We start from the raw sequence: 23,433 nt of genomic DNA, 5'->3' as shown, positions 1-23,433 counted from the left end.
AACAAACATCTTCTTTTAGTAATGAAATTAGTAATTACTTATTTTTCCTAACTGACCATATATACCCTACTCTTATCAATTAGATCTAAGATGTGCGATTAAGATTGTATTAATTTAGGATAATGTAGTAGAAACTTTCCGTATTTTTCTCTTTCGTCTATGGCAAAATAGTTTTAGAATTAGGATTCTTCAACTTATCAATGCACCTGCAACAATGATTATTTAGCTAGTTAGCTTCCATAGTTCTTGAAAATATATCTTTGTAATGAGTGCAGAGGAATCGTAACTCTATGTACAAATTAAGGTTCTTCGAAATCGTCCAGGGAAGCTATAAGGGGTTATATACTAATGGCATATTGATGGCTAAATCATTATTCCACATATTGAATTACTTGCTGAAACGGAGGAGGACATTTTCTGCACACAATTAATGGGGTTTAACAAAATTGGCCTAATTTTTTTAAGAGAGTAAAAAGAGAAAAAAAATTGTTCTAAAAAGTATAAAAATAAATGGGTTATTCGAACTTACCCAAGTTTTTACCAGAATTTTAGTTCGGTAGACAGCTCTTCCGAAATTAAGGATTGGTACATGGACTTTTAATTAATTGTCACCAGCGACTACACAATAATTAACGAACATCTTGTTTGCATAATGAGAGCTTCTCCAATGGAATGTGTGTGGAGAAAAAAGTCTTCATCCACGTAGGATACACAACAATTTTTATAAAAAATAGTCTCCAACCCATTGATGTGAAGATGATGTGGCAAAAAAAAAAAGTTAGACATCCTCTAAGTCAACCTCTAGTTTTAGACATTCACTTAGAGGATGTCTTCCCATCCTAGTCACATTTTTGTTAACAAAAATCATTAAAAACAAAAAAGTCAAAAAATTTAACCAATCATATGTCTACAATTAAGTAAAATAATGATATAACATTTTATGGGTTGGAGATAAAATTTATTTTCTCCTAATATTTAGGAATTTATACCTAGATGATGTCTTAAAAGTGATGCCACATATGAAAGAACCACATTCACCTTTGGAGAAGCTCTGAAATTAGTAAAATTACTTCTTTTAACTAAATGTGCTGACAATCTAAAAAACAAAATAAAACTTGGCTAAGTTGGGCTTGATAATTAAAGAACGACCGAGATTTGTCTAAGAGGTAAGATAAATCTACGGTCATGGTTTGTCCAACTTAAATGTTACAAGTGCTTTATTAATTAGTGCTTCACTAATTTCTCATAATAAATGATCTATCAATTTTTTTCATTATAAAGTGTTATTAATTAGTGTTTCACTAATTTCACATAATAAATGATCTATTAATTTTTTTTATTATAAATATTTCCTTATTTTTAATTTAATAAATATGTATTTTCGTTAATGAATAATTTTGATAAGAATAAAAATAATGTCAACAAACTTTAATGGCGGTAGTGGGTGGTGGAAGCGCTAGCAGTTCTTAGAAAGTGGTGAGGCGGAAACATTAGTGGTGGTCAAGGGCGGAGGCACGCCCTATTGTAATTATTTTTTGTCTTTTAATCATAAAATGGGTTACTAAGTCCGCTTTGCACACATATCCAACTTACCAAGAATTTTTCCCCCTTTCCTCAAAATCCTGGCTCCGTCCCTGGTGGTGGTGGTGGAAGAAGTAATGACGGTGTGTGCTGGCGAGTAGTGGTGGACGATATTAGTTTTGTGTCATTACAACACGGATAACATTGTATTGTGAAAGATGTGATTAGTTGTTTTTAGCATGATCGATAACGACATGAACCATATATTTCAGGGATGATATCAAATCATATAAGACAAAATGTTCATAACCGATGGATCACCCAAATGGCACCCCTGCTATCTTTGGTACCAGATCGTATAAATCATGGTTTTTAATGTTAAATAAAATGGAATGCAATACAAAAGAGAATATAATACAGAAAAAATAAATAATGGAGTAGATTAATTGACGACCTAATGTTCTTCGATCTAATCCTCATACATGGTGATTGTGATTGAAAATTAGAATTAAGCCCAACAGCCTACAATGGCGGATTGTAGTGGAGGTATCAGTGGCGAAATTAGGACCGATTCTGAATCTAAAAATGAACAAATCATATGAAAATAGAAGAAATTCTCAGAAAAAGAAAGATATAGTGACACTGAGGGGGGCTACTTTTCTTTTAAAGAAACATGTAAAGTTGGTGGACTAAACCCCAAATATAGATAGTCTAAGTACTACTTATTGAACAATATTAAAGATTTTTATGTATTTATTAGAATTTTAAGGGGGAATAAAGTCAGGTTAGTCATCATCTGTCTCTGCCACTGAGTGGTAGTGGAGAAAGAAATGATATCATGCGATTTTATGGTGGTGGTCGCTACTGGCGAGTAATAATAGCTTATATTAATTAGAAGATGACACGAAACGTGTAATATTATAAAATATAAAAAGTGATTGATCCTTTTAAAATAAACTCGGTTAAAAATATGACATTAAAAAAAATATTAGAACCAATTGCCATGTTATTTAATAATTGCAGATGAACGACATGAATCAAAATTAGAACATATGAAATTATATATTATCAGGTTGTGCCGAATACCGAACGGGTTATAGTCTAGTGACCATGTATATCCTAGTGTTTTCAATTAGATTTATTAGATTTAAGATGTACAATCAAGAGTGTATTAAGTAAGTGTCATGTAATGGTAACGTATTTTTTCTCTTTTTTCTACGACAAAAATTATATGGATTTAGGGTTCTTCAACTTACTAATTCACGTGCGAACATGATTTTTTAGCTAGGTAGCTTTCATACTTCTTGAAATACTTTTATATGAGTGTAGAGCGGTCATAACTTTCCGTACAAAATGAGGTTCTTTGAAATCGTTCAGAAAAGCTTTATAGCGTTATATATGTTAGAGACTACACGATCGAACTCGCAAGCGTTGCTATCTCAAGATTGTTTGTCAAGTTTAGTTGCCAAAACTATAAGTCTTGATTTCTAGTCTACTTATAGCTAAGTCTCGGATTAGGATAGTAAGTGTAGTTGAGATTTAGACTTCAAAATGTTCATCGAATGAAGACGAAGAACTACTCAAGGGAACTTGTGGAACTTCATCAACAAAAGGTATGTGGAGACTTGAACTCATCTATCACTCAAAAGTCTATCTACTTTATCTCCTATTTGAGTCAAAAAGTCGTATTGCTATATAGACTTCAATTATACACATTTGGTATTTCGAGCCGAGTTTATCTCGCTTATCTATTTCTCGAAATATGTGTTGATAAGCTTTCGCTTTAGCCAAGTTCATCTTTTATTCTTGACGAAAGTCAAAAGATCATCATGCGAAAATCTCCTTGTAACATCTTACATGATTTGTGTGAGACAGTCATTTGATGTAGACTCGGAATGTTTCGTATTGATCATTCGATCACTTGAAAATTGCTTTGAAGCTAATAAATTGTGTGAGACAGCTATTGTCGTCTTCCAAGAATGTTTCAATGATTGAAATGAGGGTTTAGAACATGTAACCATGATTGGATATAAACATAATGTGTATTCACATTTGTGTAAAGTCCAAAACCGGGAACCATGGTATGCGTACCCGTACTGGTTGGTTGTTGGAAGTCCGGGAACTAAGTATGCGTACCCGTACGTGTACTGGCGGAAGTTCAAGTTCCGTGAATTTCTGCTGGAGTTTGGAAGTGTAAAATGGTATGTGTACCCGTACGCGTACTGGCGTAACCAAACTCAGTCCGGCTACTTAGGTATGCGTACCTATCTGATTTACTTTGCCCCAACATCACTAGGAACTTCACATTCCCCACCAGCAGACGTTTGCATACTTAAGTAGGTTATGTTCTAAAATCGGTTTGTTCATGAACTAATACATTTATATAATAAGGAATGCAATCTTTTGCAAACCGTGGCTATAATGTTCATGAAATGATTCGAGTGAATCAAAATCGATTTTGCTTCAATTGTGTCTTGTATACTTCTATGAGAATATAAACAATTGAAAAACTCTCTAACTAGTTTCATTTGGTGAACCAACTAAGTGTACACGTTTAGGTATGGTTACCCTTATCTAAATGATAGTACAATTCATTTGTGTATATCAAACTAAGTTCGATCTAACGGTTGAAAGATATTAGCTTGAATCTAATAAGGTTTTCATCTAACGGTGAATATCGAATGCTTTGTTACCAAGGTAATACTGATTCCAAACCCTGATTTGAAGAATATATAAAGGAGAACTCTAGCAACTGGGAAACCTAATCCCCACACCTCACGTGTGATACCAGTTGCGACTAGAGTCGATTCTCTTTTAACCTTAGGTTTTTCCGAAACCCAGTAGGTTAACGACTTGAAGACTTCATTGGGATTGTGAAGCCAGACCCAACTATTTTCTCTGTAGTTGCGTGTTCTGATCTTGCTGTTTTCTATCGTGATTGAGTACTATCTTCTCTAAGATTTTGCTCAAGATTTAATCTCCGATATGCAAGATAAAAAGTAGTCACAAACATCTTCATCTCATCGTTTTGTGATTCCGCAATATCTTGTTTCGCTACCATACGATTAAGATTATTGTGAGGTTATTTATATTACTAGGTTGTTCTTCGGGAATATAAGTCTGGTGTATCAATTGGTTCCTGTTCACCTTGATATATCACAAGACGGAACAAAACTCATAGATATATCTGTGGGAGACAGATTTATCTATTCAATAGACTTTTTTGTGTGAGACATATTTGTTTATTAAGTCTTCGACTTTGGGTCGTAGAAGCTCTTAGTTGTGGGTGAGATCAGCTAAGGGAATCAAGTGCGCAGAATCCGGCGTGGTTCAAGAGGCGCAAGGAACGCAATTGTACCTTGATCAGTGTGAGATTGGTAAAGGCTCAACTACATTCCAAACCGAAGTTAACTTGGAGTAGACTAGTGTCTGTAGCGGCTTAATACAGTGTGGTGTTCAAATCTGGACTAGGTCCAGAGGTTTTTATGCATTTCCGGTTTCCTCGTTAACAAAATTTCTGGCGTCTGTGTTATTTATTTTCTGCATTATATTCGTTTATATAATTGAAATATCACAGGTTGTGCGTAAGTTCAATCAATTGTGAATACAACCTTTGGTTGTTGATTGAATTGATTGACACTTGGATATTGGTTTTTGATACCGTCCAAGTTGTTTCTTATATTAATCATGCTCACGGATTTCTATATGTTTGATTTGCTGATTACATTAAGAAACAGAGATATAACTCGTTGATATATTTCTTGATTGAGCTCGCTTTATTAGTTGGTGCTCTCAGAGTTATGTTGGGGTTAGTCCATACAGATTGTTAAGCGAAATATTGGGTGTTTTTGTTAGACCCCGTTTTTTCAATATATGGTAAGGGCATATTGATGGCTAAACTATTATTCCAATTATCCGATTAATTGCTGCAATAAGGAGAATTTTTTCTTTTTTTTAAGAAAGAAGATAAACCGATAACCAATTTATTACACTGTCACACTTACAAAATTATTAATTGTGTACTTGCCATTAATTTGAATAAAATTTTGGATTATCGCTTTTTGTATTTAGAATTTAATTTTTATTTTGTGCTTAATTGTGATCTTGTTTTTTGATTTAATTTCAACTTTATTTTGGATCTCCAACCTTTGAAGATCAATAAACTGATATTGATTTATTGATATCTCTGTGAAATTTCAATATAAGGATATATATGGTTGCATGGTGATCATAGTGATTCAGGAACTGTGACGTTTCCATTTAATTAGTGAAGATGAGATTTTGTTGTTATGGGTTATGATGTATGTGTTGATTAAAATATTGGGTTGAAGACGGTTTGGTAAAGACTGGTCCAAGATATGGTTATTATTGAAAATGAGAGGGTACCAAGTACTCCGTAAACTTTTTCATTCGAGACCCTATGTGGACAAAACTTAACACAATCTGAAAATGGGGGTACCAAAATACACCACAAACTTTTTCTTAGGCATTCTGTATGGACTATACCCATATACAATTACGAGAGTTACAACTTAATGATTCTCAATCAGGAATTATATTAAGAATTTATATCTCTTTCTCTCATAATCAATATGTAAATATAAACGTAAACAAGTCCGTGAACCTGATTATGCCGTGAGAGTACTTGGACGATTCCATAAATCAATATCCAAGATCAATCAAGTCGTATCCAACAATTACGACGGATGTATCTACTTTGATTAATTTACGTACAACCTGTGATATTTTAATTATAAAGATAAACAATATAATGCGGAAAAAGAAATAACACAGACACCAGAAATTTTGTTAACGAGAAAATCGCAAGTATTGTTTTAGATTTAAGCTAAGGTAGCTTTGGAATCAAGCAATCAATATCCATATCATTAGATGAAAACTTGATTTGAGATTAATACAATAAAATACCCACTCTGGTTAGGATGAACCGTAACCGAACCGTGTATAACGACATGTTCATGAATGGCTATGGGAAACTAGCCAGACGAACTATAAGCTTAACCATTTTCATATAGCACTTTAAGACTTTAATCTTGAGTCACAACCATAGGTTATAATGTGATCAAATATGTCTGGATGTGTTTTTAGAGAGTTTTTCAAATGCCGATTATCTCATAGATATAATTCTGATACATCTGAAAATATTCGACTGGAAAAATACGTGTACCTGGTACGTCTACTTAAGTTCCAGTTCGTGGGTTATTTTATCATGGTATGTGTACCGGGTTTGTATACCCTTAAGACAAATAAGTCCAAGAGTCTACAGAACTTTTTCGGTATGCATACTAGGTATGTGCAATGTCCTGTGTTCACGAGTCAACAGAAATTTTGGGTTTGCATACTTGGTATGTGTACCAAAAGTCGTTGTTGAACTATAGCTACGCCACCAATACACGTACTACGGCTCCAGGCCTATAACAGTTGCGCCAGTATGTAAGCCGGTACGTCTACCAGTCATGTATCTATATAGTTTTATATCTCTCTAACAATCAATTTGAAACATTCCCGAATAACGACAATGACACATATCACTGTTCCAGGATATTTTCAAATGATTAACTTGAATCGTGATTTAGGTCATAAAAAATAAATTGTTCTTAACCAAATTCATCAAGTTTTGAACAAATGTTCTTAAGCTTAATCATATATATTTAGTGAGAAAGTGGGGGTACAACAACCACACCCAATATTTCGCTTAACAATCTGTATGGACAAACTCCAATATACTTTCTAGAGAATCAACTAGACAGTCAGACTCAATCTAGATAAAAAATATATCAAAGAGTTTATATCTCAATCTCTCGATTTGATATATACTCAAGCAAATAAATATCTGCGAGTCTTTACCAAATACTAGAGAGATAACTTGGATGGTACCAAAGACCAATATCCAAGTGTCAATCAATTTAAATCAACAACCAAAAGGTCGGATATTCTAATTGATTGAACAACGCACAACCTGTGATATTTCAATTATATAACAAAATATAATGCGGAAACGAAATAACAAAAACCCCGGGACCAGAATTTTGTTAACGAGGAAACCGTAAATGCATAAAAACCCTGGGACCTAGTCCATATTGAACATACATTGTATTAAGCCGCTAAAGACACTAGCATACTCCAAACTAACTTAGGTCTGGACTGTAGTTGAACCCCAATCAATCTCACACTAATCCAAGGTACAGTTATGCTCCTACGTCTCTGATCCCAACAGGATGCTACGTACTTGATTCCCTTAGCTGATCTCACCCACAACTAAGAGTTCCTACGACCCAAAGTCGAAGACTTTAATAAACAAATCTATATCACACAGAAAAGTCTACGGTGATAGATAAATCCGTCTCCCACGAATATACCTATGAGTTTTATTCTGTCTTTTGATAAATCAAGGTGAACATGAACCAATTGATAAACCATACTTATATTCCCGAAGAACAACCTAGTATTATCAATCACCTCACAATAATCTTAATCGACGCAGCGAAAAAAGATATTGCGGAATCACAAACGATGAGACGAAGTGTTTGTGATTACTTTCCTATCTTGCCTATCGGAGATATAAATCTCGAGCCAATTATTATAATCGTACTCGTAACGATAGAAGATGCAATATCAGATCACACAACTACAAGAAAAGTAGTATCGGTCTGGCTTCACAATCCCAATGAAGTCTTTAAGTCGTTAACCTGGTTTTAGAAGAAGAAACCAAAGGTTAAAGGAGAATCGACTCTAGCTATGCGACTAGTATCACACGTAAGGTGTGGGGATTAGGTTTCCCAGTTGCTAGAGTTCTCCTTTATATAGTCTTTCAAATCAGGGTTTGCAATCAATGTTAGCTTGGTAACAAAGCATTCAATATTCACAGTTAGATAAAAACCTGATTAGATTCAAGCTAATATTTCTCAACGTTGGATCGAAAACTTAGCTTGTTACACACAAATGAAATGTCCAATTTTCGGTTTACGAACCGTTCCCAAACATTAACATTTGTTGGTTCAACAATAGTTAACCAAATGGTTAGCCATATGATCACTTTCATATCAACCATATTCTTCTTAACCATAACTAGTTCAAATGACTCAAATGAACTAGTTAGATAGTTGTTCAATTGCTTAGATCTTATGTAACTACACAGGACACAATCGAAGCAAAAACAGTTTGATTCACTCGAATGCTTCATGAACTTTATATCCACGGTTTGCAAAATCATTCCTTAGTTTAAATAAACATGAGTTCAAGAACAACTGGTTTTAGATATAACATGCTCAAGTTCGCGGACTGGGTTCGCGGACTTAAGCTCACGGAAATAGTTCACAAACTCCAGCAGAAATTCTCGGGTCGAGAACTTCCGCCAGTTCGCGGACTGAGTTCGCGCCACATTCTGTTTCTCTTGATCAACAAAGTTCGCAAACTTAGGTTCAAGGAATAAGCACTTATACATATATGTGTTTCCACAACAATGCTTATATCCTACCAATGGTTATGTAATCTAAACTCTCATTTCAATCATTGAAACATTCTCAGAGGACGTTATGTAGCCGTTATTCACAAACCATTTTTCGTCAGAGCAATTTTCAAAGTGATTGAAACATAACATGACATTCGTCACTAGGTAAAGATGAATTTGGCTAAAGCGAAGTCTTACCAACACATATTTCGAGAAATAGATAGGCGAGTTACACTCGGCTCGAAATAGCAAATGTGTATAATGAAAGTCTATATATCAAAACGACTTTTGTCTCAAGAGTAGGAGATAGAGTAGATAGAATTTTGAGTGACAGATAAGTTCAAGTCTCCACATACCTTTCAGTCGATGAAGATCCACCAGTTCCTTGAGTAGTCCTTCATCTTGTATGATGATTTCCATGGAGTTTTGAGCTCAACTACACTTTCTATCCTAGTCCGAGACCTTTAGCTATGTAGGATAGAAATCAAGACTTATAGTTTTGATCACTAACATTGACAAACATGCTTGAGATAGCAACGCATGCGAGTTCGACCGAGCAATGCTCTAACAATCTCCCCCTTTGCCAATTTTAGTGACAAAACTATTAATACATATGGAATACACAAAATAAATAAATTAACTTTTGTAGCTCCTATTCCACATGCCTAATCTTCAACATTACTCGAAATCTTCGTCACTTCCAAGTATTCCAATGATTCCAAAGGTTGTAAGTTTAGCATCATCGTTGCTGAAAATCCGTAGCTATAACAACAAGAAAACAATAGTTCTCAATCATTGTTATACAGTGTCATAGTATCATTACACAACGTCAAAGTCCAATTGTATCACAACTTCAACAACAATACTATGGTGATATGTATCACTCCCCCTTAGTCAATACTCCATCTCACATGGAAACCACTCCCCCTTACATAATGATCCGAAAACCATATGTATTTGTAGTGTGAACTACATATTAATTCTCCCCCTTTTTGTCAATAAAATTGGCAAAGGTACAAGAACGGGATCCTAATGAAATTTCCGAAAGAGACATTTCTTGACCAAAAGAAAGCAAAATATAATCTTATTTAGATGCAATCATAAAGCCGAAGCTAAATGCATTCATCAAGGAGTTTGTAAAGATACAAGATAACCCCTATAATATTCCACAGCCGCACTCCCCACAAAGATTTGGCAATTAAGCACAAGTTCAAAAGAACTCTCCCCCATAAATGTCATTCCCGAAAGAACAACAAGAGCGACCTTAATTTCGAAAGAAAAAAGGATTTCTTTGGACATAACAAATCACATACAAGTATGAATTTGAATCCAAAAATTCAATAATAAACAACCACAAGAACCCATGATTAATTTAATCGACAAATGCTCAACATAAGTGAACTTATGGAGACTCAAAATATACAATTAGATTAATCACAAGAGAACCCATAATTAATCTAATCGAAATACACAACAAACTAATCACAAAAGTAATCAATTTAATTGGTCATGCTCGACATAAGAAAACTTACGGAGCAACAACTAAATAACCAAACAAGATGATTTAGTTGAATATGCTCGACATAAAGTACCTTACGGAACAACAACATAGCTAATCATGAAAATAATCAACTTGGTCGTTCAATGCTCAACATAAGACACTTCGGAGCCTCACAGTAATACATAAAATATGGATCAGGGAAGATCAATTACTGCGGAATACACAAGGATTCATTCTATTTTCCATCACTATTCGCATAACGACATTCAATAGACATAATCCTTGAAAACAAAAGATTTTAACCTATCTTCCATCAAAAATTGACAATATAGGCTTAACTTTTGTATTTGTCAAAAGTCCATTCATTCTTTTATCAACATATGAATATCGACATTCGAAAGACTTTACTTTTGACAAGATATGGGACGGTCAAGTTCATGGACGTAAACACACACATACCATAACAATATTGCAATACATAAAATCATAAAGATTAATACTGCAAAAATCATCTTCCAAACAAATTTAGAATTTAAACCAATAAATCTAAAAATATGAAGATGAAAACTATGGACATAGCTATGTGTAATCACAATAATGGATATTCCAAACTCTAGTTATTCTTCTAAACAAAACAAATAAAATAGAAGATTTACTAGGCAATAAGACCTTTGAAGAATTCTTTATCGTCCACGAACTCCTTGTCGTCAACATCCATTGGGACATAAGTTTCATTAAGGTAAGAGTTTATATCAATAAACCTTGTCGGCTGATGTTGTCGAACCAGGGCCTTATGAATCTCATGAGTATTAAACACAAAAGCCTTTATTTGTTGAATCTCCTTTAGCATGTCCTTCAACTCTTCAAGAACACCAGAAAACTTCTGAGAGTTTGAAGGAACGGCTCTTGGTTTCCTCACGTTCCTTCTTTTTCTTTTCAAGGTAAGAGATAACGGAGATTTTTCTTTTTCCTTTATGATTGATGGCTTAACAATCATTTTAACATCTTTTCCATCGGAAGACATCATGCTTGGAGTATCCATAACGAATGGGTTTGTGAGAGGAAATCACAAATTGAACTCAACAAGTAGTCTTGAGATAAAAAGAGGTTTTAAGGAAGGAAAAAGGAATGTAGGATTTTGAAACCTTCAAACAGGTTCGCACACGTCCAACTCACAACCCTATAAAGAGTGGAATTGTCGATAATAACCCTCCTTTGATAAACAGGAAGAACAAAAACTAAGAAAAGAAGAAACAAAACTTTTCCCAAAGACTGAGAGGTACAAAATCATTGTCTCTTTTGATCAGGCACATGAGACAAGATTTCCAAATCAACACAATCAAGTTGCGTTGTGGTGAATAATAATTTGTCCACCATTTTCCTCTTGAGAGGAATCCACTGACCTCTATCTATCAAAACGATTCGACCATATTCTCTTCTCTAATGGTCTTGATTTATCCTTGGAAACTAACTTCTTAGACGAAGATAACATCCTACATACCTCAGCGGTCTTCTGAGCAAGTTTAAGATTCCTTGCTAAATGATTTGATCTTCGTTGAAGTTTGTTGACGTGCCTCAATTGGTGTTTGTATTTGTAACACCTTGAAAGTTCATGACCTTTTAGAGAACAATACGAACACCTCAAACTATGATAAAAATCAGGCTTCTGAGATGTGCATGCAGCTAGACACATGGTGGAACCTGAAACATTACAAACAGAGTTTCTAAGAAACGGGTCAATTTTTTCTTCCAGATTAGTTGGATTATCTTCTGAAATAATATTGAGATTGATGTCTGTATTGCTACAGTTATCAAAATCAATATTTTCACCAAGAAGTGCAACACTTGATTTCTCGTCTTCATTAGAATCATAGTTGTCAGACATTTCATCAAGAGTTGCAGCAAGACCTTTGTTCCCAGTGTATTTTCTACGATTTGGGCACTCGTTTGCAAAATGACCAAATCCTTCACACTTAAAGCACTGAGGCATATCCCCATCATCAGTTTCATCTGTTTCCCTGTTTTTAAGAGGAATACGATTATGAGGTTTAACTGATGCTTTAGGCTTATCTCTGGAGAACAATTTACTTCTCTTCAACATAAGATCCCTAAACTGTCTTGTGATCATCGAGACTGACTTGTCAAGATCTTCATCTGATGAATCTAACTCAGAATGATCATCTTCAGAGATATATACTTTTTTACTCTTATCAAGTAATTTAGTGTCCTTTTGTGCTTGGAAAGCAATATCCTTAGTTTTGGATGAATGTTCGTGATCAAAGATCTTAAACTTCCCAACCAGCGTATTTCTGGAGAGATTGTCAAGGTTATTTCCCTCAACGATGGAATGCTTCTTAGATTCGTATCTAGATGGCAGCGATCTGAGAATTTTCATCACAATGTCCTTTTCAGGAATAGTCTTACCCAATGCAAAAGATGCATTAACAATTTCAGACAATTTGTGATTAAACTCATCAAATGTTTCTTCATCTGCGATACAAAGGTTTTCCAAATCGGAATTAAGGTTTTGAAGCCTAGCTTCCTTTTCACTGGAGTTACCTTCGAATACGGTTTCCAAGATATCCCAAAATTCTTGCGACTTAGTGCACTTAGTCACATGGTGCTGAAGATTTGGGGTAATGGCATGTATGATCGTATTTAAACCGTCGGAGTTTTGCTTTGCAACAAGTATCTCAGCAGGGTTGTATTCACCAATATCTTTGGGAACGTTTACATCTCCAACTGCCACAACGGGAGGATCATAGCCATTAACAACATATACCCATGATTGAAAATCACGCGCTTGAAGAAAATCTCGCATAGCAATTTTCCACCATAAGTAATTAGATCCATCGAAGACTGGTGGTACATTAATAGAGATAGCACCTCTGTCCATAGAGTCAGATCGCTACAAACACAGACTTGTAAGGTCTTAACCGTGTCTGCCTGCTTTGATACCAATTGAAAAAGTGGGGGTACAACAACCACACCCAATATTTCGCTTAGCAATCTGTATGGTCAAACTCCAATATACTTTTTAGAGAATCAACTAGACATTCAGACTCAATCTAGATAAAAAAGTATATCAAAGAGTTTATATCTCAATCTCTCGATTTGATATATACTCAAGCAAGTAGAAATCTGCGAGTCTTTACCAAATACAAGAGAGATAACTTGGATGGTACCAAAGATCAATATCCAAGTGTCAATCAATTTAAATCAACAACCAAAAGGTCGGATATTCTAATTGATTGAACAACGCACAACTTGTGATATTTCAATTATATAACAAAATATAATGCGGAAAAGAAATAACACAGACACCAGAAATTTGTTAACGAGGAAACCGCAAATGCAGAAAAACCACGGGACCTAGTCAAGATTGAACATACACTGTATTAAGCCGCTACAGACACTAGCTTACTCCAAACTAACTTCGGTTTGGACTGTAGTTGAACCCCAATCAATTTCACACTGATCCAAGGTATAGTTATGCTCCTACGTCTCTGATCCCAGCAGGATGATACGTACATGATTCCCTTATATGATCTCACCCACAAATAAGAGTTGCTACGACCCAAAGTCGAAGACTTTAATAAACAAATCTGTATCACACAGAAAAGTCTACGGTGATAGATAAATCCGTCTCCCACGAGTATACCTATGAATTTTGTTCTGTCTTTTGATAAATCAAGGTGAACATGAACCAATTGATAAACCGGACTTATATTCCCGAAAAATAGCCTAGTATTATCAATCACCTCACAATAATCCTAATCGCAGCAAAAAAAGATATTGTGGAATCACAAACAATGAGACGAAGTGTTTGTGATTACTTTTCTATCTTGCCTATCGGAGATATAAATTTCGAGCCAATTATTACAATCGTACTCGTAACGCCAGAAGATGTAAGATCAGATCACACAACTACAAGAAAAGTAGTATCGGTCTGGCTTCATAATCCCAATGAAGTATTTAAGTCGTTAACCTAGTTTTAGAAGAACAAACCAAAGGTTAAAGGAGAATCGACTCTAGCTATGCAACTAGTATCACACGTAAGGTGTGGGGATTAGGTTTCCTAGTTGCTAGAGTTCTCCTTAATATAGTCTTTCAAATCAGGGTTTGCAATCAATGTTAGATCGCTAACAAAGCATTCAATATTCACCGTTAGATGAAAACCTGATTAGATTCAAGCTAAAATTTCTCAACTGTTGGATCGACAACTTAGCTTGTTACACACAAATGAAATGTCCAATTTTGGGTTTACGAACCATTTCCAAGCATTAACATTTGTTGGTTCAACAATAGTTAACCAAACGGTTAGCCATATGATCACTTTCATATCAACCATATTCTTCTTCACCATAACTAGTTCAAATGACTCAAATGAACTAGTTAGAGAGTTGTTCAATTGCTTAGATCTTATGTAACTACACAAGACACAATTGAAGTAAAAACGGTTTGATTCACTCGAATCGGTTCATGAACTTTATAGTCACGGTTTGCAAAAGCATTCCTTAGTTTAAATAAACATGAGTTCAAGAACAACCAGTTTTAGGTATAACCTTCTCAAGTTCGCGGACTGGGTTCACGGACTTAAGCTCACGGAAGGAGTTCACAAACTCCAGCAAAAAATTTCGGGTCGAGAACTTCCGCCAGTTCGCGGACTGAGTTCGCGGACTTGGCTCACACCACTTTCTGTTTCTCTTGATCAACAAAGTTCGCAAACTTTGGTTCAAGGAATAAGGACTTATACATATATGTGTTTCCATAACAATGATTATATCCTACCAATGGTTATGTAATCTAAACTCTCATTTCAATCATTGAAACATTCTCAGAGGACATTATGTAGTCGTTATTCACAGACCATTTTTCGTCAGAGAAATTTTCAAAGTTATTGAAACATAACATGAAATTCGTCACTGGGTAAAGATGAATTTGGCTAAAGCGAAAGATTACCAACACATATTTCGAGAAATAAATAGGCGAGTTACACTCGGCTCAAAATAGCAAATGTGTATAATAAAAGTCGATATATCAAAACGACTTTTGTCTCAAGAGTAGGAGATAGAGTAGATAGACTTTTGAGTGACAGATAAGTTCAAGTCTCCACATACCTTTTAGTCGATGAAGATCCACCAGTTCCTTGAGTAGTCCTTCGTCTTGTATGATGATTGCCATGGAGTCTTGATCTCAACTATACTTTCTATCCTAGTCCGAGACCTTTAGCTATGTAGGCTAGAAATCAAGACTTATAGTTTTGATCACTAATATTGACAAACATGCTTGAGATAGCAACGCATGCGAGTTCGACCGAGCAATGCTCTAACATTTAGAAAATAATTAACAAGATAAACTTGACTCGAAATTTCTGTTGTGCATGTAAAGCCCACTTTAGTCATGCGATATTGTCTCATAAATAAAAAGGTGAAAACTTGATTAATAGGTGGTCCAGTCTTCACTTACCTTTTGTTGGTGAAGTTCTTCAAAAGCGTCGGTTGATCTTCGCCTTCAAACGTTAGAATGCACAGTGATGTCTGGTACTCAACTACACACTTATACCCTAATCCGAGACTTGACTAAATGTATACTAGAAATCAAGATATAGTTTTGATCAACTAAATTTGAAAACAAGCTTGAGATAACAGAGCTTGTGAGTTCGACCGAGCACTGCTCTAACACAATCACCAAGTAGTCAACAGCAAAAACCCTTATATAGATTATATTTAGAGTTTTTATCTTCATCTTGCACAATCAATATGTATAGACCAAAGGTTCGTGTACCTGACTGTATACAAGAGTTCTCGGATGATCTTAAAAATCAATATCCAAGATCAACCTAATATGTACCCTAATTGTACAAGATCTGAATTCAAACAAGCACAATACTTGTAATCTATGTTTCAAAATATGAATTCAACAAGAACAACTCTTGTAAGATCTTAATCAACTATGGCTCAAAGAATATCTAGGTTGATTATGCACAACTTGTGATATTCCTATTATAAACATAAGAAGTATAATGCGAAAAGGAAAATAACATAAGACACCAGAATTTTGTAAACGAAGAAAGTCGCAGATGCAGAAAAGCCCCGAGACCTAATCCGTCTTGAACACGACACTGTATTAAATCGCTACATGCACTATCATACTATCAGACTTTAGACTGAAATGTAGTTGAGAGCGAATTCACTCTCCAAGGAACTCAGCTTCAGTCATGCTCATGTAAACCTCTGAATCCAATGGTCTCTACGCCCTTGATTCCCTTAGATGACGTCTGTTACAACCTAAGAGTTTTTCATCCTAAATGAATACTTTTGATACGTATCCGCCTCTAACAAAAATCCTATTGATTTTGTTTTAGATATGTTTCAATCAAGGTTTGGAAATATGTTTGCACTAAACGATGTCTAGCAAACCTCAAGGACCCAGAACACTTACACTCTTATCAAAGATAAGCGTAAATCACTACGACCTCACAAGAACAATATAAAAAAATTAAAGAAGATTTTAGATATATATCTTGTAGAATCACAAAGTCTGAGACGAAGAGAAGTTTGTGATTTATATCTATATTTCTCCTGATCTATAGTCCGAGAAGTACAATAACTAGTAAAACCAAGATCCAGATTCAAGAACTATCAGGTAAAAGATAGTCTGACCGGGCCTCATGAATCCCTATGTAAAGTCTTCAGAGTCGTAAACCTATTAAGGCTTCACGAAGAAACCCAGGTTCTAGAGGACGACTCCAACTTAGAAACTAGGACACCAGAGTGTCAAAGATTAAAAATTCAAGTTTCAAGAATTTTCTGTTTATATAGATTGTCAACATTGCTTAAAAATTCAAGCTGAACAACTTATCTAATTTGATGAAATTTCAAGTTAGGAATTATGTAAGCATCAAAAAAGTTTGGGTTTAATCACATAAAAGAATATGACTCATGGTCTGGTTAGTTACGGAACCGTGTACAATAGATTGTTCACCAGGATCAATCAAGGTCCTGAATATTCAAGCAATAATGGTGTCCAAGAACAATCAAGACTAAACAATAATCCACAACCCCAATATTTTTTTTTAAATAAAAGCGTCTTAGAAGTATTTACGAGAGATTTAATAAAAACGCAAGGATGCCTCGGTAATTAGTGTACAAAATTACAAGGGCTCATTCGCAAATAGTTTCCTTTTTGCTTTTGCATAATTTATAAAAACCAAACCGGGTACGCATAACTTTGGACAGTTTGTGAACTTTTTTCTTTGTCAGAAGACAAAGTATGCATGCCAAGGAAGTCCGTGGACTTTTGCTTTTGGTAAAAAAGTCTCCAGAACTATGTCAAATATGACATGGTATGCAACCGGATATGCATACTTGTTGGTATTTTGTGTACATAACCATTTATAAATAAAGACTACAAAACTATGTCTAAAGAGACATGAAACGCATATCGGTATGCATACCCCAAAAAGGTCGTGTACTTTTCTCTCTCACATAATGTTCAAAAACATACTCAATAGCCATATCTATACATACTAGGTATCCATACACAAACAATTCGTCAACTATTTTACTTAAGTAATATTTCCAAGTTCAATTTCAACAAAGATAGTTTGTGAGCAATAAATTGCTCCTGGCTAAGATTGTTAAAGATCTATGAACAATCATTACTTAAATCACATCTCGAATTTTGTTTGCAACATTAAATCCACTAAAACCATACAACATAGTCTCGTAAGATAGAATGGTCACTTTGAGTCTTTTAGTATCCACATACCTCTGATGAAGTTTTCACAAATGTCTTTGTTTGTCTTTTAGTATTCAATCTTCGAGGGTATTCGGTTATCATTGATACTCAACTACCATGCTCTAATACTAGGGAGAATGGACTTTAGTAGACTAGAAATCAAGATATAGTTTGTACATATAATACTGACAACAAACTTGAGATAGCAAAACTTATGACTTCGACCGAGCTATGTTATAAAAATTATTATCTAAAAGTGAAAAAGAGAGGGTACCAAGTCCACCACTAACTTTTTCGTTCGACAACTTGTATGGACAAAACCTAATACAATCACAAGTATGTCAAAGCTAAGACCCTTGATAAGATTATATATAGGGTTTTTCTCTTTGTCTTCCACAATGAACAGGTATAAACCAAAGGTCCATGTACCTGATTATGTAGAAAAGTTCTTGGAAGATCTCCAAAATCAATATCTAAGATAAATCTAGATGTATCTGATCGTGATCCAAATTCTAACAAGTACAAAACTTGTAATCTATCTTTCAAAATATGAATTCAACAAGAACAAGATTTGTTTTTTATCTCAACATAATAAGGACTTAATCTATCTATATTGATTACGTACTAGTTGTGTTATTCATATTATAAAGATAAATGATATACTATGGAAAAGGAAAAACACAAGATGCCGGAATTTTGTTAACGAGAAAAACTGCACTAGCAGAAAAACCCTAGAACCTCGTCCAGCTCTGAATACCATATTGTTAGTTGAGACCGAATTAACCCTATAAGAAATTTAGCTGCAGTCGTGTTCCTCACGTCTCTTGAACCTCTGAGGTTACTACGCACTTGATTCCCTTAATGGAAGTCCTTTGCAGCCTAATAGCTTGTTTAGATACAGAAGCAGAAGCAAAAAGTGCTTCTAGACTTCTGAGAAGTACTTCTCAGAAGCTAAAAAGTGGATAAGTTAGTTTGGCAACTGTTTTGACTTATAAGTTGAAAAGTAAACAAGTAAGTTTGGCAACACAACAGGATAGAAGTAAAAACATATATTTGGTTTTATAAAATAATTAATATTATTACTTTTGTTGTTTGTGGCAAAGCAAATTTATGCGACAAAACAACCATAATTTTTAGACCGGCATCAGATTTTTCTTATCCAAAAAATAAAAATGAGAGAACCATGGCTTTCTAACTGTTTCATCTTAGGTATAATATATCCTTAGTCCTGCCCCATAAGATACGTTCTCATGAGTTGTGTTGATGTCTTCGAAGTCGAGGACGCTGCAGTACTTGCTTCTGGTATGGAGCCGATGGAGTTGGTGTTGCATTCTCGGGTCCCTGGAAGCACGGATAAACAAGAATTTTAGCATTTGTCACATAACGACTCAAATAAGCAAAATATCAACTATCTTCGAGTCTCTACATCTACCAATAGAGTTTAAACAATTCCACGGTCACCAAATAGATTGACATTGCTATGTCCTGCAAATAATTGAAAGGAAATGGATACCATTTTCTGGTCACCGTAAAGAATCCTTGTGCAAGATAAAGCAACTAAAGAATTGTTGTTTGGGTACACACACAAGCACAATCATATAAATCTATGTCAGACAATTGTACGCATGGGTGAAAACAAACAAGCAGCTAATTAATGGATGAAGTTTATGAAAGCTTGAAGAATGTCACAGGTCTATTAGTATTTATCTTGAATACTGGCGCAATATACACCAAAGCAAGCATAGGTCATAGGTATCGTTGTATAATTCATCCAGTACAAAGCACGATGCTCTTCTTATTCCAAAACTATCCAGTTCTTAACAAAGAATAGATACCAACATACCTATCTAACATCTCTAACATGATATAAGACGGTTTTGATGCGATAATCTAATCGCTGGCCAATTTAAGGATATCAAAATTTTAAAAAAAAATGACATCCACTAATTGAGAAAGGCTAGCCGGGTAAAGAGACTCGGCCATCATCGAGCATTACGTGAGGACATTAGTGTCCGTACGTCACACTGCACATTACAGAGATAAATGAGAATCAATACGTGAATCAGTCATATATAGGGTTTTTATTAACTTCAATATGCAAATCAATCATATGAAGAAATTTTATAAAGTAAAATCAGTTCACATATATCTAAGAATTGCATCTCACTTATAAGAGCCTTAAGCAAGAACTGCCATCAATATGGCTAATGCAGTTAACTCTAAACAAAGGCAACGTAGCTTCTTTTAAAGTCATAATCTAAACAAACATTACAGAATACCATCATGTATAACAATATAATGTGGAGCATCCATGTCATCTTAACACTGCATAAAGTTTGTATTAAGTATCACTGGAAACAAATTTCATCCTAACAAACCCAAAATTAACAAAACACTAACAACATTTCACTCCCAAATGTAAGACTCTAATAATCTAATTTCTATCTGCTAACATTATAGATAAGTAATTGGACACAATTCTATAATGAATGGTCTTACAGTTGTATAAGAACAATCAAAAAAAAATGAAAAAAGATAAAATGGAATTATCAAGCAACAAAAATTCCATGCATAACCACTTTGAAATCTATCAAGCCATAACGAATTCATAAGGAATCATACCTAAATCTGAAAGTACAAATATACATAATTTTCCTAAGAAAGTTTGCTGTGAACTACAAAGCTCTTTAATGATCTAAGAAAAACAAAGTTACATGGTCTCAAACATAAAACCCTCTTTTTATTTAAGGGTTATGAATTGAAGAACATCATAATAAAATCATTAAACTATATAACCAAATTGAAATTGAGAAGTGGGATTTTATTAGATGATACTTACAGAGTCGACCTTCACAGGAGTTTCTAAAGTAACGAAATTATATTGATTTCTCAAAGTAAGAATTTGTCTGATTAAAACAATGATATCAATAAAGTAATTTAATGGGTTTTTTTTGTATCAATTTCCCCTGTAAAATATAGAACTTTCATATCCAGTTTTTGATCGAAAGAAGAATCAGTATTTAGGGTGTTGAGGAAGAATACAGAGAAGAAATTGAGAGAACAAAGAAAAGTATCAAAAAAAAGAAAGATAAAAGTATAAAATTTATTTCACAGAATCCCATGAGTAGCAACTTCTCTAGAAACAAGAAGCCAGAAATTTTTGCTTCGTTTTGAAGCTGCTTTTCTGCTTCCAGAAGTAGGTTAGAAATCACGGATCCTTCCTAACTTATGGCTTTTTAGCTTCTAGAAGTTAAAAAGTAACTTATAGAAGAGTATCCAAACAGGCTATAAGAGTTGCTTCTACGTCAGTGAAGACTTTTGATAACTATCTGCCTCTAACTGATAAGTCTATTTAAATTTTTTTTTTGATACTTTTCCAATCTAGGTTCGAAAATATGTTTGCAATAGTCAAAGTCCAGCAAATTGCACGGATCCGGAACACTTTCAATCTGTTAGCAGAGTAGCCTAGAATACTAACCACCTCTGAAGAATAATCCTAATAAATCAAAGAAGAGTTTAGATATCTATATTGAGGAATCACAAAGTCTGAGAAGAAGAGAACTTTGTGATTTCTATCTATCTTGAACCTGATCTGAAATTCGTGAACTTCAATAACCAGTAGAACAACCTCCGCATACAAGAACTATCAGGTAAAAAAGATAATTTGGCTGGACCTCACAAATAATCCCTAAGTGAAGTCTTAAAATTCGTTACCTAATTCGGTTCGTGAAGAACCCTGGGTTATAGAGGGAAACTCTAGCTTTGCAACTAGGACACAAGAGAGTCAGGGATTCACAAATCCATCTGTAAGAGTCACTTCATTTGTAGATTTTCCAGGGTACATATAGCTTTAAATTCAAGCCAAGGTTGTTTGAGATTCAAGAAAACACTTCCTCAGTTTAAATGAAATTTTTATTAGGAATTCACGTAAGCATATGAAAAGTTCGCCTTGAAATTAAACAAAAGAATATGCATTTTTGTTTGGTTCTGGAACCGTGCACAATGATAGTTCATAACGGTTAAGTCATCCTTTGAACTTACAAGCACTAGCGGTGTTCAGTTACACCTAAGCTTAAAAAATAATCCACAATACCAAAGTAATTTTGGGAATAAATTTACCTTAGAAGTGCCTGTGAGAGTTGTAACAAAAACAAACACATTCATGTAGAATAGTTTGCGATCTTGTACTAAAGTGTAACTAGATATGTTTGCAAACCACTGATAGTTCGTGAAGTCAAGCCATGGGAATATGCAAACCAGTTTTGGAAACCTTCTTCTACGGCATACTCTAGTTTTGCATACCCCTAGAATGAGAGTATGCAAACCGGGCTGAAAAAGCGGGGGTACAAAAACCACACCCAATATTTCGCTTAGCAATATGTATGGACAAACTCCAATATACTTTCTAGAGAATCAACTAGACAGTCAGACTCAATCTAGATAAAAAGTATATCAAAGAGTTTATATCTCAATCTCTCGATTTGATCTTTACTCAAGAAAATAGAAATCTGCGAGTCTTTATCAAATACTAGAGAGATAACTTGGATGGTATTAAAGACCAATATCCAAGTGTCAATCAATTTAAATCAACAACCAAAAGGACGGATATTCTAATTGATTGAACAACACACAACATGTGATATTTCAATTATATAACAAAATATAATGCGGAAAAGAAATAACACAGACACCAGAATTTTGTTAACGAGGAAACCGCAAATGCAGAAAAAACCCGGGACCTAGTCCAGATTGAACACACATTGTATTAAGCCGTTACAGACACTAGCCTACTCCAAATTAACTTCGCTCTGGACTGTAGTTGAACCCCAATAAATCTCACACTGATCCAAGGTACAATTATGCTTCTACGTCTCTGATCCCAGCAGGATGCTACGTACTTGATTCCCTTAGCTGATCTCACCCACAACTAAGAGTTACTACGACCCAAAGTCGAAGACTTTAATAAAAAAATCTGTATCACACAGAAAAGTCTACGGTAATAGATAAATCCGTCTCCCACGAATATACCTACGAGTTTTGTTCCGTCTTTTGATAAATCAAGGTGAACAAGAACCAATTGATAAACCAGACTTATATTTCCAAAGAACAACCTAGTATTATCAATCACCTCACAATAATCCTAATCGACGCAACGAAAAAAGATATTGTGGAATCACAAACGATGAGACGAAGTGTTTGT

General features: G+C 34.6%; 1 long non-coding RNA gene across 1 annotated transcript; it reads right to left on the bottom strand.

The window, feature by feature from the left end:
- Positions 1–19,267: 19,267 nt before the first annotated feature.
- Positions 19,268–21,440, bottom strand: LOC113299179. The gene is made up of 3 exons (XR_003334735.1): positions 21,073–21,440; positions 20,077–20,257; positions 19,268–19,574 (listed from the first exon to the last, which is right to left on the bottom strand). It is a non-coding gene; the product is annotated as an uncharacterized LOC113299179 (long non-coding RNA).
- Positions 21,441–23,433: the final 1,993 nt, after the last annotated feature.

Source organism: Papaver somniferum, chromosome 7 (assembly GCF_003573695.1).
Source record: "Papaver somniferum cultivar HN1 chromosome 7, ASM357369v1, whole genome shotgun sequence".
Classification (NCBI taxonomy): Eukaryota; Viridiplantae; Streptophyta; class Magnoliopsida; order Ranunculales; family Papaveraceae; genus Papaver; species Papaver somniferum.
Note: the sequence above shows the minus strand (reverse complement) of the source record. Positions and strands in the feature narration are given on the sequence as shown.